The 19,529-nt window shown below is 44.7% G+C and overlaps 1 pseudogene; it reads left to right on the top strand.

Moving 5' to 3' along the window:
* Positions 1-4,547: 4,547 nt before the first annotated feature.
* Positions 4,548-4,656, top strand: LOC144807620 (5S ribosomal RNA; annotated as a pseudogene).
* The last annotated feature ends 14,873 nt before the right edge of the window (positions 4,657-19,529 follow it).

Here is a 19,529-nt window from a genome sequence, read left to right as displayed (position 1 = left end):
TTACACAACTACTCGAAAGATCATTTTTTAACTCCAAATATAAATAAAACTAAAGTAGTTGCATTTACAAAAAAGAAAAAAGAAGTGAAGTACCAATGGAAACTGGGAAGAGAAATCTTGGAACAGACAAAGGAATATGTCTATCTTGGAAGAATCTTTTCGTCCAATATGAGTAACAGGAAGCAAATTATCCATTTAAAAAGGAAAAGTGATCTTCACGCTGGTGCTATATCACGCTTGTATAGGAAGACAGGAAGCAGGCATTTTTCAGCACTGATAAAAATCTATAGAGCCAAAATTTCCCCGGTTCTATCTTATGCCTCAGAACATATTCCCTTAAAACAATGGAGTTATATGGATACCAACGAAGGGAAAATATTAAAAAAGTTACTGAAAGTCTCCAATTCAACTCCTGTACAGGCCCTAAGGCTCGAATGCACGATCACCAGCGCATTTGCAATATCAATAGCAAGCCTCATAAGGTGGGCCTATAACCTTCTGCACTCCAAAGAGGGCACCCTACGACATCTGCTAAAAATTGAGATCTTTAGTGAGGATAATTTTAACTCTACATTTGCGAAAAACTTGGGAGAGGCTTTCTGTTTAGCAAAAATTAGTGCAGAAATGTTATCTTCTTGGACACCCGCACAACTCAAACTATTTTTAAAAACATTCTCTCCAAAATTGAGTTATGAGTTAGATCATTTACATTGTACTAAATTATCTACGTACAAAACTTATGCTGATTCCCAAGAATACAAGTTAAAATTGCCATATTTGGAATATACGCTAACCCATGGTGCACGACGTACGGTCATGATGCTACGTCTGGGTATTCTCCCTTTGTTATCTTTTACCTCCCCTTGGAAACCAAACTGTTCCTCACAATGTAACCTGTGTTTGGGGGGTAAACAGAACTTAGAGCATATGCTCTTTATATGTCCAAATAAAGTCGTTGTCACTGCTAGGTTAACATGCCTAGAGCCAATATATCGGTCCTGCAGGATCACGAAAGCAAGGGATTTTATTTCCATATGTGCAAATCCACCCAACGAATATGTTTGTAATAAGATTTATAAATTTTTTAAAATAACATTGAAAATGTACTAAGTTGTATGCAAATGTATTATGTATTTTCTTTTTAATGATTTTGTGGTCCTCGAAAGAGTACCGAAACAAAAATAAAAAACTTTGACTTGACTTTGGCGAGGGGCTGAGAATAGAACCCTGAGGCACACCTCTTGTGACAGGCCGAGTACTGGCCAGGGTCTCGTCTATTTGCAGTGTTGTTGTTCGATTTGACAAATAGCTGATAAACCATTTTAAAACCTGCCCTTTGACCACAGTCTTCTAATCAAGATCTGGTGGGAGATGGTGTCAAAGGCAGCCGACAGATCCAAAAGCACCAGAATGCAGGATTGACGTTTGTCAAGAGCAAGTCTGATGTTGTCGGCAACCTCAATCAGGGCTGTTTCCGTGCTGTGGGCAGCACGGAAACCCGACTGTGAGGAATCGAGCAGGTTGTTCTTCTCAAGATAGTTTACCAGCTGTTCATTTACAAATGCCTCCAATACTTTCCCTGAATAGGGCAGCAAGGAGATGGGGCGGTAATTTAAGAAAGTGTTTGCGTCAGCACCGGGTTCTTTTAATATGGGTTTAACTCTTGCCGCCTTCCAAATTTTAGGAAATTCCGCTTCTGTCAGGGATGAGTTTAAGAGGCAGGAAAAGGGGTCTACTAACACTGGGGCAAGAATGGCAAATAGTTTTGAGGTTAGCTGATCACTGGGAGAGCCTGATTTGATTTTTCATCCCAAAAGCATAGTTTTTTTGTTATCCAACAGATCGAAAGTGGACCAGCTCGGGGATGAATCATTTATGTGTACAGCTTGATTTGCGTGTAGCTCCTGTTCCAGGTTTTGGAGGGATGTATTCTCTATTTCAAAGGATTTACATATTTTTATGATTTTGTCGTCTAGAAACGTAGAAAGGTCTTCCGTCCATTCATTTGTTTTTGGTGTTTCTTGCGGACTTTTAAAGGAAGTGAATTCCTTTAGGATGTGGTGGAGCTCCTTAGACGAATTCTCGGCTTTGTTTATTCGTTCAGCTATGTGTGTTCTTTTCGCTGTTTTTATTTCCCTCATATATTTAGTATGTAGGGTTTGATAGATTTTACGATTGTTAGGGTCTTTATTTTTTCGCCAGGTTTTTTTGGCATTCCTTGTTAAGGTTTTGAGATGTTTTAATTGATCAGTAAACCAAGGCGAAATTTTCTCCCTATAGATGGCAGATGCGCATTAGGACTGATGTAAGATGACATGGCAGATGGAAAAGAAGTTTGTTTGGGGGGGGGGTCCAGAACACAGAAGATGACAGATGCGCGCACCGATTGTGACAGATGCAACATGACGTCATAGCATATACGGCAGATGAATGACATTAGCAAAGCCTGGCACTATAGCACATGATGCGACATGCTGTGCTGCGATGAAAAACATATTGCTACGTGGATGACATTTTAGGAAAGACTGGCACTATAGCACATGATGCGACATGATGTGCTGCGATGAAAAACATATTGGCAAAAGCAGGCACTAGATGCGGAAGATATCATATAACATGCCACATGCGTGAAGATGCGACATGAGCACTATAGCAGATGATGCAACATGAGTGCTACGTGCTGCGATGACGGAGATGGAAGATGGAAGATGACGGATTATGACATTCGGTATGAAAGCACATATAGACATGGCAGATGGAAAATAACTTTTTGGGGGGGCAGGAACACGGGAGATGACAGATGCGTGCACCGATCACTTGTATTGAATAAGAATTATTTTACGCGCATATGGTTCTACTATGTTTTTACATTATGTAAATAACTTTCAAAACAAAAACGTTGCTGCAATGACGAAGATGGAAGATGACGGAAAATGACATTCGGTATGAAAGCACATATAGCACATGGCAGATGGAAAATAACTTTTTGAGGGGAGGCAGGAACACGGGAGATGACAGAAGCGGGCACCGATCACTTGTATCAAACTTAACACTACAGGATTACAATACAACACGCCCCAGATACTTAACAAACACAGTGGAAAAACGATGTAATAGCATGCGATTTTGTGAACTGCGTTGTATTTGCCTAAAACAGCAGAGACACTGCAATAGCGTGGGGACAGCATGCGCAGGGAATGCTTGTGATATAATGTCTTTTACGATGTAAAAATTGCGTGGGCATTGCTGGCGTTGTTGCGGTTGGCGATGTATCATCATACATCTGTGCATCGGGAGTGAGGAACCAAGGGTGAGAGGCATCAGGGCGACTGTTAATGGGTGCGGGGGGGCAGGAAAAGGTGGAGGCAGTGTAATCGCCTACCCTTCCGCCTTTTCCTGGTTGGCAGAGTTGTTTTTGAAGTTGACCATGTTTGGCTGGAGTTTGGTAGTTTATTATTAAGTTTGGGGAGTTGGTGAACAGGAGCGGGGAAAGGTTAAGCAGTTGGGAAGTTTACATTAGAGGGTCGTTAGTTACAGTTGCAGGAAGGCAGATAGGATTGTAGGTCTTGGGAGGGTAGGAGTTATAATGTTATGTGATAAGATTGTGTATTATTTAATGTATTGGAAGTTATGTATTGTTGTATGTTGCAGGGTGTTTTTTTTTTATCACGTGAGCATCGTAGGGGTGGGGGGACGAAATGTCAAAGGGTCAGGTAATTCGATGTTTAGAGAGGTTTTAGTTTTGTAAGGCAAAGTGCCAGTTTTTAATAAAGTGTAATGGGCACCTGTTTCAATAAAGCGGCAGGTTACACACACAAATGGTTGTTGGTGCTGCTTGTCCCCCTTTCCTCCCTCCTGGACCCCGGCACTTCTTGGACCCTCGCCTCACTCTCTCTTCTACATGCAGGCACCGAAGGGCGGGGCATAGACATTATTTGCATAGCCAGGTCTGGTGGCTCAGTGGACTAATGTGTCCCTTGCAGGGGCCTGTGTTCGACCTAATGGTCACAGGTTCAAATCCCCGCGGGTCCACTCAGCCTTTCATCCATTTGAGGTTGATAAAATGAATACCATTGAGTTGGGTAACAATAAACATCTGTTTTTCAGCGCCAAGACACCTACAGGGGCCTGTCCTTGATTTAAAAAAAAAAACACACAACAGGAGACTTGAAGCAGCCAGTGCTTGAGGGTGAAGAAGTTGCCTCCCCAGAGTTGGGGTGAGCATCAGCTGCAGAGCGGGAGTCCCTGCAGCCCCCCCAGCCCCCAGGAGGGCACGTATAGAAGTGGCCCAAGTAGAGTGCCTTAGAAGCAAGACTAGGCGCTTGCTGCTGTTAGTGCCGGCCCCTTAAGAAGGGAGGTCCCAGCCTCTGCCAAAGTTTCAAATAAGCAAGTGCGAGAGAGGGCTGTGCTTTGCTCTGTGCAGGAAGTTTGAAACGGAGGGCAGGTGTGAAATGGAAATGTGCAAATGTACTTGAAAGTAGCCTGGTGACGACATCATGCGGGCTGGGCTGCGTCTGCATAAGAGGCCTGAACCGGCAGCCTCTCGTGCCTACGGCCATACCACCCTGAATGTGCCCGATCTCGTAAGCTAAGCAGGGTCGGGCCTGGTTAGTACTTGGATGGGAGACCGCCTGCGAATACCAGGTGCTGTAGGCTTTTTGCTTCTCAATAGTGGCACTTCTGTTTTTTTCTTTTAGGGGGGGGTATTTATTCTATTATTTTATTGTATCTGTCTTCAAAAAGAAAACACCATCAAGTTGACAACACGCAGGGCCCATAACTTTCCATTCGGAAACTGAAAATTTGGCTGCACTTTACCCTGGTTCCAAAAAAACAGAAAACCTTTGCCCTAAGGCAGGACAGGGGACCCGCACCCCCTCCCCAGCAGAGGGTTTACTTCTGCCGGATGGCCTCGAGCTGCTGCAAGCTGCTGCTGGGCTGCTCCAGGGGCAGCAGTACCGGTTCCTGGTCCCCCTCTTTTGGCCTTCCCCAGCAGCCCGGGAGCAGGGGGAGGGCTGAGGCAGAGAGGCAGGCAGCGAGTGCCGTTCAGTACAACCGAGAGGGGAGCGGGGCGCACACGCATGCACACTCACTTACACCCATGCATTCGCATGCAGACACTCACACACCCACTCCCCTTTCACGAGACTCGCTCACAAATACACATACACTCATACATATGTTACGGCTGGATTTCTAATCAATTGCATTTGATCTAGATCTCAACTCAGGTCAACTGAACCGTTGGTACCTGTCTTAGAGTAAAAGGCAATCCACTACTAGGTCAAACAGTTAAGGACTTACACCACTCTAAAGAACCACTTACTATGGAAAAGTTTTAAAAGTTTATTACAAAGCCAAAGTTAACTGGAGATACAAACATCTTAAAATAAGGTTCAAAAGATATACTGGGATCAATACAAACATACATTTTCTAAATGCTCTTAGTCTGCAAAAGAATATCACCAAAGCCAATTCAAAAATCAACAGTGTTGCAAGAATAGACACAAGCTGTAACTTGTGAGTCATTTACAGAAAGGAAGAAAATCCAGATTAGACTGTCCCTACACTAAACTAAGTGACATCCCTACTTAGCAAAATCTTAACCTAAAAAGGTGTAAGCCGTGGTGACTTCCAAAGAAGATCACTCACTTTCCTTAGTCTTCGTTGTGAATCGATCTCGCAGTTAACCTATCTGCCTACCCATCCGCTCTCTTAGGTTCCTCAGATCATTTGCCTTAACTCCACCCAGGGGTCCTGTCCCTAATACAAAATCACATTTACAATAGAAACGCCCTTTAGAGACGCCCCTCACCTGGTGTTGGTTCTGGTATTTTCCATGCTGAAACTCCTCTGGGCCCATCGTTAGCGTTGACCTTGCTTCTCAGGCTCTTCTCCGTCAGGACGGTACCCCCCAGGAAATTCCTGAAGCCTCCTCCAGGCCTGTGCCTGGCTCCCTGAACAAAAGTCTATTCATCACTCTCTTGATTGGAACCTCCTCGCACCTGCAAACAGACACTTCTACAGAGGGCCCCAAATTCCGGCCTGCACCGTATCTTCTAAGTCGTAAACCATCGAGCAGGCTCCGCAATTTATGTTTAACATGACCTTCCTCTAACTAGCACATGCAGAACAAAAGAAATGATCTCATCTATTCAGGCCTATTAGAATTACATGAAACGGGCCTGTGCACTCTGTAAACCTTAAATTTCTTAGTCTAAACAGTATTCTAACTTATTACACACAATGGTTATATGAAACACTTCTATAAAACATACATTTCAGTTCTATGATCAAAAATACTTTGAATTATAACAACATTAGAAATCCCCGTCATGTGAGAGTGTAACAGCACTTTTCATTCTCTGTGAACTGCCATGTGGCCTACACATTTCTACGTTTAGCAGAATTACATTCTCCCCTTCAACAGCCACATAAAATGAGATTTCAACATTATTCTAAGATCTCTACACACTTCTACATTAGCTTTTCACCCTGATATATGAATTCTATTTTGATTAAACACTCTTATATATTTTCACTTCTATAATTCGACACTCTTATGTAATCTTTACTAAACTGATGCAACGTGCTTGTAAATATGGTGCACTTCTATTTTTTTCTCGATTTACGCTCTCTCAGTTCCCCCCTTTGATGACTTTTAGTAGTCATCACCATCACAACACCATCCCTAAGGTTTGAACTAAATCAAACGGAACTTGTTGAAGTACTCCCTCGTTTCATCATCTCTAGAGCCCTCAGACTCCTGTACTGATTATCCTGCATCGCAGCTAATCTCCTCTCCTGCTCTCTCATGGATCTCTGCAACCTATTTGATCTATACCATTGGTACAGCCGCACCAATCCCCACAAGATGATTATACAAATCACTATTATGATGATAGGTTTCAGTATGTACCAATTGAAACTCTTTCCTAAGTTGGCAAACCAACCTCCAACTTTACCCATTCCATGACCTACTTTTTCCCACACATTTATCTGTGTCAAATCCTCAATCTCATGATGAATTTCAGTAATGTTCCGTATATACTTTTCTAGAGGTTTTGAATTGTCTGGAATGTAAGTGCAACATTCCTGAACCTTCAAAGCCTTACAAACTCCTCCCTCTTTGGCTAACAGAACATCTAGAGCAAGTCGGTTCTGAAGAACCATTGCCCTTATCGATTGCATCTCTCCCTCCACCAGAATTAATGATCTAGCAGTACTGTCGGACAACCTATCTACAACTGTTGCCAATCTTCTAATCTTGACGTCATTCAGTACTATTCCTAAAAGAGGAAACGCAGCACCAAACACGTCTCCAACTACCTCCTCATAGTTTACATCCCTTCTTCCTCTAGCTTGAGTTCCTCCCTCTATGATTTCTAAATCCTTTGCATGGTATATTTTGGGGAAGACAATTGCCAAATAACATGATCCATACCAATTATCCGGTAGTTTCACGTATGCATTCCTTCCACAAACAAAATATACATTTGGGATCACCTGCATTTCCTTCAAGAAGTCTTTGGTATAATATTCTAATTGGAAAGCATGTTCACAATTTACGTCTCCCGCAAACACATTCTCGTAATAGGTTTTACCCCTATGTATACACAGTTTCCCTTTCTTCTCTCGATCTAGAGCTATTGGACCATTACTACCCTTTCTTTGGTGTGACCTTTCTTCCTCGGTCCAATCTGTTTTCCATTGGCCTGAAGCCTTTAAAATCTTCTGTCTCCTATACCGATCATCCACCTGCCCTATAAACCTTTTTTCAATTTCTGACACTTTACAAGTCAAATTATTTCTTCGGGCATGTGAAGTATCCAATGTTTTCCAAGGAATGAAAAATTTCTGTAATCTATCTTCATTCTTATAATAATCCCACTTGTTCAAGTGCTTGTAGTTTGGCACTACTGGTAAAACAGCATCAAAATTTGAAAAATAATATTCAAAACCATCACGTTCATAAAATATACTAAGCAACAAACTACATGTGATTCCATAAGTCAATGGAAGATGATGATATCTAATACCTTCGTCTACAGAAGCTGGCAATTGCATGCAAACGTAACAAGCTTTTGCCTCCATAGCATCAATATATTCATAAAGCAATTTAGCATATGCATTTGATTTTAAATTTCCCTGTGATTCGTCCACATGCAACCTACGAGTCTCTGCTGCTAGTAAAGCTTTATCTTTCTCTGTATCGTCCCCCCTTAGACTAGCAGTAGTAGGTTTCTGTATCGATACACTTTTTGCTTCCTTTGTTGCTTTCTCTTCATTTTCATGTCCCACTACATATGATATAGTAACTACTAAAACTATAAGAAAAATCACTCCCACTAAAAGTGTGCCTACTATACATTTTGTCCTGCGGTTCGGGTTGCCAGCCTCCATGATCTCAAGACAGTGTAGTTCTGATTTTCTTTAGCAACACAAAGTCTCTTTTCTTTGCTTATTCAGCCTTTCTGAACCACACCTGGAAGCTGCTAATCCCTTCTGTAAGATCAGTCTTTGAGTTCTGTAGCAACAGACAACCCTAGCCCTTCTCCGTCCACTAAATGGGAGTCCCTAAATTTCTTCTTCTTCCACTTGGCGCTAGGTTATCTCTCAATCTGTTTATTTACAAAGTCTTTAGCAATCTGGAATTATACGTTTTCCAGCGGCTCTGATCACATACTCCAATATTTCCAAACGAAGAACGATCTCCTCAGGTGTTGGCCTTCTTGGACAAAAAGTCGGAAATTCGATTCTGTTTAAAACCATGTCTCTTATCCCGCTCAGATAAGGAGGATTGGGAATAGTGAGTGTTAGCAACCCTTCGACCTCCACTCCTGGTATCAACAACACTATTTCGACTGTTATGATTGGGTCAACACTGGTCAATGTCACTTCCCTCAACCTCCCGGATCTCCGTGCACTGGACATCTGCAGCTAGGTAGGTCCACTCAGGAGTAGCGTATCTTCTGCAGGGCACTCGCACCCTCCTCGATCTTCTCGGACCTTCCTGTTCCTGTCTCTGTGCACCTTCGTCCAGATCTGAGTCTTCAGATATAGGAGCAAGAGTTCTTTCTGGAGTTGGCTTCAAGCTCGGCCTCTTCTTTCTTTCAGGCCAACTAGCTTCTCCACGCCTTGTTCTCCTATTTCTTGTCCTCACACTCGGTTCTTGATCACTCTTGTCTTGATCTGTGTCTGAGCCGTATTTACAGCAACTTTCTCCTTCTGTGGCAACTTCAGTTTCACTGTCGCCCTGTGTTTCTTCTTCTTCTGGATCTGTGGCACTCCCAACCTCTTCAGACACCCCCACAGCTTGACTGGTCCCCTCTAGTGGTTCGCTGTCCACATCTGGATTTTCATCTGTGAGAGGAGCTGTTTCTTCCAAGGGTGCTGGAACTCTTCGAGTATGGGAAGCGTGTATCCAGTTTGGTAGCCCTCCACACTTCACAGCAGTATTCGTCGTCAGGATTATCTGGTAGGGCCCCTTCCAACGCACGTCTAGGCAGTTCTTCCGGACGTGCTTCTTCACCACGATCCAGTCACCTGGACACAAGTCGTGACATAGATCTCTTGAAGATGGAACTTCAGCAGCCTGCACCTGAAGAGACACAGAATGAATGGCGTCAGACAGTCCCTTGCAATAATCCAGGATCAGGTCATCTGTAATGTTCAACAAAGCTGTAGTTGGAACAGACGGAAGTCTCATTGCCCTCCCCATTAAAACCTCATGTGGAGAGAGACCTGTCCTCCTGTCTGGTGTGCTACGCGTACTCATGAGTACCAAGGGCAAAGCATCAGGCCAGCTTAAGGACGTGGATGAACATACTTTGGCCATTCGGCATTTCAAAGTCCCATTTATCTGCTCCACGATACCTGAAGCCTCTGGTCGATAGCTACAGTGCAACTTCTGATCAATGTTCAATGCAGAGCAAAGCATCTTCACAACTTCGCTGTTAAAATGTGTTCCTCTGTCCGATTCCAGGGAGGCCGGCACCCCGAAGCGCGGAATCAACTCTCTAAGCAACAACTTTGCTACTGTGAGTGTATCGCACCTGCGTGTAGGGTATGCTTCGACCCATCTGGAAAATATACATACAACCACCAGAACATACCTGAGGCGGTTGACCTTTGGCATCTCAATAAAATCTAATTGCATTCGGTTGAAAGGCCCCCCAGACCTCCCAATGTGACTCATTGTGACTGGTGTTCTTTTCCCTACGTTCAATTGCTGGCATGTGACACATCTCTTACACACTGCTTCCGCGGCAATCCTAAACTTGGGACAATACCAAGTCTGCCTAAATAACCTCAGCATGGCATCTCTTCCTAAGTGTACTGGACCATGTATCTGTCGTGCCATTGGACTCACTAATTCCTCAGGTAATACTGCCCTTCCATCTGCTGAAACCCACAAATCCCTTTCACTTTTCACACAACCTGCTGTTTCCCATGCCTTTTTCTCAGAATCTGGTGCATTCTCTTGCATGTCTTTTAAATCCTCCCAAGTGTCAACTGTCTCTAGCATCATGTTTAACTCTGTCTTTTCCTGAGTCCCACCTACTTCCACTTCCGTGAAAGAATATCCGTGCTCCGCACAGTAACGGGCAACTTCGTCTGCATATCTATTACCTTGTGACACAAAATCTGTATTTTTGGTGTGGGCTACACATTTAACAATTGCAATTGCTGCTGGACCTTGTAATGCTTCTAACAATAGTCGCACAAAGTCCCCATTTCGAATAGGCGAACCAGAGGAGGTCATGTAACCTCTCTGAGACCACAATTGCCCAAAATCATGAACTACACTGAACCCATATTGGCTATCAGTATAAATGGTGACTCTAATTTTGCTACCTGCTAAACAGGCACGTGTCAATGCAATGATTTCGGCTACCTGAGCGGAGTGTACTCCTTCCAGGCAAGCGGCTTCCACAACTCCAGTAATGGTGCAAACAGCATAAGCTGCTCTCAACCGACCAGTATCGTCTCTTAAACATGAGCCATCAACAAAGAAAATTTCATCAGGGTCAGTCAACGGCTCATCCACAATATCTGGTCTGGGCTTGGTACATAGTTCAGTCACATCAAGGCAATCGTGATCTTCACATTCTTCGCCTTCTATATCATTTGGAAGTGGCATCAATGTAGCAGGATTCAAAACAGAGCACCTCTTAAGGGTCACGTTCTCCGCAGCAAGAATAACTTGCTCATAGCGCGTGAGCCTATTACTGGTCAAGTGCTGTGTCTTGGTCCTGGTCATTAACAGTTCTACAGAATGAGGTATATACACCACTAATTGATGTCCCATAACGATATTTTCACACTTTTCAATGCTGACACCTGTTGCAGCAACGGATTTGAGACATCCGGGCAACGCTGCGGCTACCGGATCTAAAGTAGCTGAAAAGTATGCAACTGGTCTACGGGCATTTCCATGAGTTTGTACTAAAACTGACAAAACACAACCCTCTCTCTCGCAGCAGTAAAGTGAAAATGGTTTTTCGTAATCAGGCATCCCCAAAGCTGGAGCACGGCACAAGTCCTCTCTCAGCTGTAGGAACGACATCAAACAATCCTTGTCCCATGGTACCGGATCACTCACCTCCTTGTGCATCAGTTTTTGTAAGGGTTTTGCTTTCAGGGAAAAGTTAGCTATCCACTGTCGGCAATAACCAACCATTCCTAGGAACATCCTGACTTCTCTCTGTGTCGTAGGCGAGTTCATCTTCATTATCGCCTCTATCCTATCTGGCGACACCTTGCGCTTTCCTTTTTCTATCCGGTGACCCAAGTACTGTACCTCTGTCAGACAGTACTGCAATTTGCTCGGAGATACCTTATGCCCATTTTCAGCTAAATGGTTCAGTAAGGCGATGGTATCTGTCCTACAAGCTTCTTCCGTTTCTGATGCAACAAGTAGGTCGTCTATGTACTGGACCAGAACCGAGTTCTGTGGCAGTACTAGACTTTCAAGATTTTTCTTCAACAGCTGGTTGAAAATTGATGGGCTATCTGTAAACCCTTGTGGGATACGACACCATGTTAAGACGCGACTCTCTATTTTGAACGCAAAAAGAAATTGGCTTTCTTCATGCAGTGGGATTGAAAAGAAAGCCTGACAAAGATCTATCACTGTAAACCACTCAGCTTGGAATGGTATCTGAAACAGTATCACTGATGGATTCGGTCCCACTGGACAACATGAAACAACTATGTTATTAATCCTTCGAAGATCTTGTACTATTCTAAATTTCCCACTAGGTTTTTTCAAACCCATAATCGGGGAGTTGCATGGACTACCCACGATTTCCTTCCGTATTCCCTGTAGAATCATAGAGTCGATCACGGGTTTTATTCCTGCAATCGTCTCTGGGGTCAATTTGTATTGGGGCGTTCTTGGATATTCAACATTTGGTTTTACCATGATCTTCACTGGTTCTACTCCTTTGATCAATCCTATCTCTTCTCCAGTAAAATCCCATACCTCTGATGACACGGTATCTCTTAAGTCCCAAGGAAGCTCCTCCACAGTCAGGGTAGGATACAGTTCTACGCATACTCTCGAATTTGCAACCTTAAAGGTAGCATCATCGTCTGTAGTCTGTACCTCCACTCCCTGAGGTGTGCAGTATATTGTGCAGTTCAGTTTGCACAATAAGTCCCTTCCTAACAGACACACAGGACTAGAATCACATATTACAAACTGATGTTCATCTGTGTAATTTCCTATTTTCACTGGCACTGGTTCCGTCAAAGGACTAGTCATTCTCCTATTTGCGACTCCTACCACTTGAATTGTTTCCCCTGACATTGGTAGATCTGGAACCACTGCCGATCTCAAAGTTGATCGAGTAGCTCCAGTATCTACTAAGAATGTTGTAGGACACCCTGCCACTTCAGCCTCGACAAACGGTCCTCTTTGATCCACCTCTAGAACTGCCCCGAGGGTACAGTCCTCCTCTCTACTTACACGTTGTCCCGTCAATGGATCAACATAGTAACACTCTTCTTCATCTATAAAAAGAGGCATTTGTCTATAGGCCTTTCCGCCTGTCGAAATCTTTGGTGGCTGCGGGAACTGAGCTCGTGGAGCCGAAGTCCCCCCTTTGGCCACCTTACTCCTTGACACTGTCACCCCTTGAACTGGAACTTCTTGAACTTCCTCCTCCCATACTTCCAGTTCTCCGTTTTCAGGGTTATAGGGACACTCGCGTTTCCAATGTCCCACCCGGTGACACTGGTGACACTTTGTTGTTTTCTTCAATGTAGCAATGTCTATTCTAGGTCTCGGGTTTTCCTCGTTGTCCTTATTCTGACTGTTTGATTTCCGTCCCATTGTCCCTGTTCCCTGTTGCTGCTGTCCACCCTTCCCAGCTGACTGCATCTGCACCACCATCAGTTTTTCCTTTAGTTTTTTTGCTTTGGAATCTATTTCATCACTGCAATACCTTGCATATCTCAAAATTTCATCTAATGGTTTGTTTTGCCAACAAATTAAATGTTGCTGAATCATCAGACAAATATCAGGTCTCAACCCCAAAACAAACTTCGATACAAACTGTCCTATATCCTTGGAATCCATTACATCTAGTCCACTGTATTGTTTGAACGTTTTAAGCAATCGCTCATAAAACTTGTGAACTGTCTCCTTGGGTTCCTGTCTCGTTCGGTCTATTTTTACCCAATCTATATCTTGTGGTGGTACTTTCTCCCTCAGCCATGTCATCACCCTTTCATACTTTAACATTACACTTTCTGACGGTCCATTAGTACGAGCATCCCTTTCTGGTTCTACAGTTGGCCATTCGACACTAACCTTGCATGCTATCCACAAGTCTCCTGGGACCACAATGTCAAATAAGGTGTTCAAATCAATCCACAATACTTTTGAAATCTTGACAAACCTCTCTACCTGCTTGTACCACTCTACAGGATTTTCCCTTAACTTCGGAAACGAGTTGGTAAATGCAGCCAAATCTCCCCTACTCCAAGGCACATGTACATAATTCCCATTCGATATTTCTCGCAAAGGGAATGCCTCCATCTGCATTAGCCTTCCCTCCGGAGACATCACATTCGCGCTCCGCCTAACAGTTCCCTTTTTGGACCACCTCTCTTCCCATTTGTCCAGATCTCTCCATGTTCTTATTTCCTGTTATCAGTTCCCTTATGAGTGTTTTTAATCCAGTTCTCCTCTTCTCGTCTAAGTCCTGATCTGAATATTGCAGCCTATGGTTACTCTGCAATGTCTTTGTTCTGGACAAATCTACCATATACTTGTCTGCCAGTTCAGACAGTTTCTCATGAGTTGCTCTTGCCTTTCGGGTAATATCCTTTGCTATAAACAGCAGCTCATTTTGTTCATACATGTCAATCCTTTCTAAAGACAACGTACCATCTATTATCTCATCCAGGTCATTTTTTAAGCTGGTCACATCGAGTCTTTTGGCTTTTATCACAGCTTTCAGTATGCTATCTCTAGGGAGTCCATTTACATCTCTCCCATCACAGCTCTGAGTCCTATGTCTGGGCTCAGGCGTGTTATGGGGAGTCCTCCCATGCTCCCATCTCTCCAGGTCCCATTCAATTCCATCCAGTCCCACATTTCCCATCCTGCCTGGTTTCTCTAGGTGCATGGTAAGACATTCCATGATTCCCCATGCTTTCGCAATTTGGCTGTGATCTCTGATCACTCGATGCATGGCAAGATCCTTCGCGGTTCCCCATGTTCCCTCGATTCCAGTGCTGTACATTATCATCAGGTGCGTGGAGAGTGCACTTAAACCTATCCCTGTATTCTTGTGTCCTTCGGTCTCCCTCATTTTGAATGAGACGAGACATCTCTCTACACTCCGTACTTCCACCTTTTCGCTCCTGTTCATTTCTACCGTCAATATGACGTATAACTCCTCTACTCTCTTGACTTTTACCATCACACTCCTGACTGCTTTCGCTAGCCCCGCAGTGAGATACTATCTCGTTGCCTCGACTTCCCCATTCAGCTTCTGCTCTTGACCTGTTGCTCGGTGTTTCTGTGAACCTATCCCATTCCCTCAAGTCAGCCCTCAACTCTTTATAGGATTTCGGCCGTGGTCCCCTCAGGTCCATCGGTCCTCTCTGACCCCCTGCTCTGTTGCGGGACCCACTGCTAAATCCAATGGGGTGCTCCACGTCATCGGTCCTGGCAATTGCTTCCAGGCATTTGTCGTGTTATTCCTTCTTTCCATCTCAGCTCTTTCTCTGCTTAGCCGTACCTGTTCTTCCTCTTTCCCTTTCTCTGGGTGATAAACCGACACTATAGGACCTATGGTAACGGGTACTTGAAGAGCATCTGGCAATCCATAAGACTCAACCCTCTCTGTTGCTGGCATCTTCTGTACCACAACCTTTCCGACTACTCTCTGTACAGGACTATGTTGAGGTGTCTCCTCACCTTTGGTAGGTACCCAATCCGTTATAGGGAGTGGCCTATTCCCTTCTATATCAACCCTATCTTCCCTTGGGAGTTCAGTACCTTCTATCCCCCTATCGTCCGGAGGTGGTCTATCTATCAACAATCTATTTATTAGGTTATCCTCCGACTCGCTCTCGTCATCCTCTTCTATGGGTCTCTTTTCTCCCGTAACCTCTCTCACTGTGTACAACTTATCCACTTCAATCGCCTGTACCCTCCATCTCTTGGCTTCCGCATCCCATTTGGCATCTTGCACTGCCCTTACTGATCGCCTCACCCTTTCTTGGCGCCTGTTCTGATTCCTGTCGTGCGCCGCCCTAATCCATGCATTAAGGGCCTCAAACTGTGTTGGTCTAGGCAAAGGTCTCAATGAGGACATAACTGCTTTCAGCTGATGCAACACTTCTAGTCTAAACGTTCCGTATTTCGGAAAAATCAGTTCCTCATTCCCTTCCGTAATCTTACTCCAAGCACCAAGCCACAGTATAGTATGCAACCCAACATTAGTTGCCATATAGTGAGCTGGTGTACCCTCTGGCGGTACCTCTTCCCCGTAATCAGATTCTCTTCTTTTTCTCTTAAAAATCCCTCTCAAACATTTAAAACACTTCATGTTCAAAGTCTACAAAATTTCTTATTTTCTCCGCGTTCGTTTACTTCCTGATGACAATCCACCAATCTCAGCGCGGTTCTCACTAACCGGCCTATCACAGAGCGGCTCTCGCTGACGTCACACCAACCGGCCTATCACAGCGCGGCTCCTCACTAACCGGCCTATCACAGCGCGGCTCTCGCTGACGTCACTCGTCTAGCGCGGCTTCACACCAACCGGCCTATCCCAGCGCGGCTCTCGCTGACGTCACTCGTCCCCCTTCGCAGCAGTTCCCCTCCTTTCTCAGCTCGTCTCCCGGTCATGCATGCGTCCCATTCATACTCTGAAAAATGACTACTTCCGACCAAGCGATCACTTTCCTTGACTGTACGCCCACAGTCTAATCTGTAATTGTCACCTTAACTGACGAAATGTCTTTCCGTGTACGTCCAGACAATCGCCTTTGCTGATAGGTTACTTACACACGGTAACTTTCGACCTGCGTCCGTTACCCACACACTCACTCTTGCATTCCCCCTATCTCGGTCCTGCGGGCGATCAATGGTACCTCATGACCCCCTTTACTCTGGTCGACAACTACTCTGGATGTTCGATACACCCAAACCACTTAAGCTCTTCTCCGAACTTAAGATTTTCACTAGTTCACCGGTTCACCAGTTTACCAGTACCAGGTTGCGCGCGCTCACAACCTTCTCTCAATCACACTACAGGCACTCAACTCCGCATGACATTACAATACAGATACGACACAAAACACCGCAATCTGTCCACGCATGACCCTTGTTATACTCACTCTCATCCGACCCTGCTGCTTTTCTCTCGCACCGTCAGCACCTTCTTCGGCAGGCGATTCTTCCGCTGCTCATCTCTCGATCTCTAGGGGCCTTGGGATAATCTAACCTAGTCTAGATCACCCTCCTCAAGAAGGTAACCATCCTCACTCTGCTACCAACAGTTACGGCTGGATTTCTAATCAATTGCATTTGATCTAGATCCCAACTCAGGTCGACTGAACCGTTGGTACCTGTCTTAGAGTAAAAGGCAATCCACTACTAGGTCAAACAGTTAAGGACTTACACCACTCTAAAGAACCACTTACTATGGAAAAGTTTTAAAAGTTTATTACAAAGCCAAAGTTAACTGGAGATACAAACATCTCAAAATAAGGTTCAAAAGATATACTGGGATCAATACAAACATAAATTTTCTAAATGCTCTTAGTCGGCAAAAGAATATCACCGAAGCCAATTCAAAAATCAACAGTGTTGCAAGAATAGACACAAGCTGTAACTTGTGAGTCATTTACAGAAAGGAAGAAAATCCAGATTAGACTGTCCCTACACTAAACTAAGTGACATCCCTACTTAGCAAAATCTTAACCTAAAAAGGTGTCAGCCGTGGTGACTTCCAAAGAAGATCACTCACTTTCCTTAGTCTTCGTTGTGAATCGATCTCGCAGTTAACCTATCTGCCTACCCATCCGCTCTCTTAGGTTCCTCAGATCATCTGCCTTAACTCCACCCAGGGGTCCTGTCCCTAATACAAAATCACATTTACAATAGAAACGCCCTTTAGAGACGCCCCTCACGTGGTGTTGGTTCTGGTATTTTCCATGCTGAAACTCCTCTGGGCCCATCGTTAGCGTTGACCTTGCTTCTCAGGCTCTTCTCCGTCAGGACGGTACCCCCCAGGAAATTCCTGAAGCCTCCTCCAGGCCTGTGCCTGGCTCCCTGAACAAAAGTCTATTCATCACTCTCTTGATTGGAACCTCCTCGCACCTGCAAACAGACACTTCTACAGAGGGCCCCAAATTCCGGCCTCCACCGTATCTTCTAAGTCGTAAACCATCGAGCAGGCTCCGCAATTTATGTTTAACATGACCTTCCTCTAACTAGCACATGCAGAACAAAAGAAATGATCTCATCTATTCAGGCCTATTAGAATTACATGAAACGGGCCTGTGCACTCTGTAAACCTTAAATTTCTTAGTCTAAACAGTATTCTAACTTATTACACACAATGGTTATATGAAACACTTCTATAAAACATACATTTCAGTTCTATGATCAAAAATACTTTGAATTATAACAATATTAGAAATCCCCGTCATGTGAGAGTGTAACAGCACTTTTCATTCTCTGTGAACTGCCATGTGGCCTACACATTTCTACGTTTAGCAGAATTACATTCTCCCCTTCAACAGCCACATAACATGAGATTTCAACATTATTCTAACCTCTCTACACACTTCTACATTAGCTTTTCACCCTGATATATGAATTCTATTTTGATTAAACACTCTTATATATTTTCACTTCTATAATTCGACACTCTTATGTAATCTTTACTAAACTGATGCAACGTGCTTGTAAATATGGTGCACTTCTACTTTTTTCTCGATTTACGCTCTCTCACATACAAACACGTGCAAACCAGTCGATAAAAAAGCAACACTTACCTGCTGCAGGGCTCGGGGAGCTGCCAGGAGGGTTGGGACTGCTACCTTGGTCAGCCAATGAGGGGAGACAGCAGTCCCTCACTCGTCACAGAGCAGGATGGGGGACAGAGTCAGCGACAGACACTTGGCCGTTGGCACTTCAGGGCTTAAAAAATGAGGCGCCCAGCTACGAGGCTATCCCTGACGCTCTCCCTCGTCATGAGGGGGAGGGCCTCCAGGACATTTGCTGAGCTGAGGAGGTCAGGCCCACCGGAGCTGTGACATCCTCAGCCCAGCAATCTTCAGCTCAGGAAGCCGGGAGCCTGCGCATTCAGTGCATGTCCAGCTCCTGGCTGCCTGGCCTGAACATAAAGAGTGTTTGTCTAGCTGACCTTTGTTAAGCCTGACATACAATCTTTTTGTCCAAAAGGGGCGGGTCGTGGCCTCACTGCCCTTAAGGAGGGGCGGCTGCTGAAGTCAGGCCACTTGCAAGAAGGACCCTTCACCCAGGCAGCACTCAGTCCCTCATCTCAGTCTCTCTTCTCTATGTACACAGGGGCGGGCCCTGGACATGGACGTGATTTGCATATCAGGGCTCTGTCCCTGATTAAAAAAGAAAAGGAAAGTTGCAGTCAGAGCTGCGCAGAAAAAACTTTTCACCCCAATGTTTCTGCGGGCGATCCAGAGTTGAAGAGCGGTAGCCTGGCAGGCGCTGCCACATAGAGCGGTGGCCTGATAGAGTGCCTTAGAGGCCAGCGCAAAGCAAGGCCAGGCACTTGGTGAAAATCCCAGGCTGCTGGAGCTCTCCGGCTGGCACCTAAAGGGAGGCCGGAGCCTGTGTGTAATTGGGAAAGAAGCAAGCACAAGGCTGCTGGGAGAGAGGGCTGTGCTTGGCTATCTGTAGCAAGCTTGCAGAGGGAGGGCAGTTGTTGAAGGGAAGTGTGCAAGTGCAGTGCAGTGCAACACGTTCCAGAGTGCAAGGAGGTTGTCAGCACAAGAGGCCTGATCCTGCAGCCTCCGAT

The sequence above is a fragment of the Lissotriton helveticus genome, unplaced genomic scaffold (assembly GCF_964261635.1).
Source record: "Lissotriton helveticus unplaced genomic scaffold, aLisHel1.1 SCAFFOLD_722, whole genome shotgun sequence".
NCBI lineage: Eukaryota > Metazoa > Chordata > Amphibia > Caudata > Salamandridae > Lissotriton > Lissotriton helveticus.
Note: the sequence above shows the minus strand (reverse complement) of the source record. Positions and strands in the feature narration are given on the sequence as shown.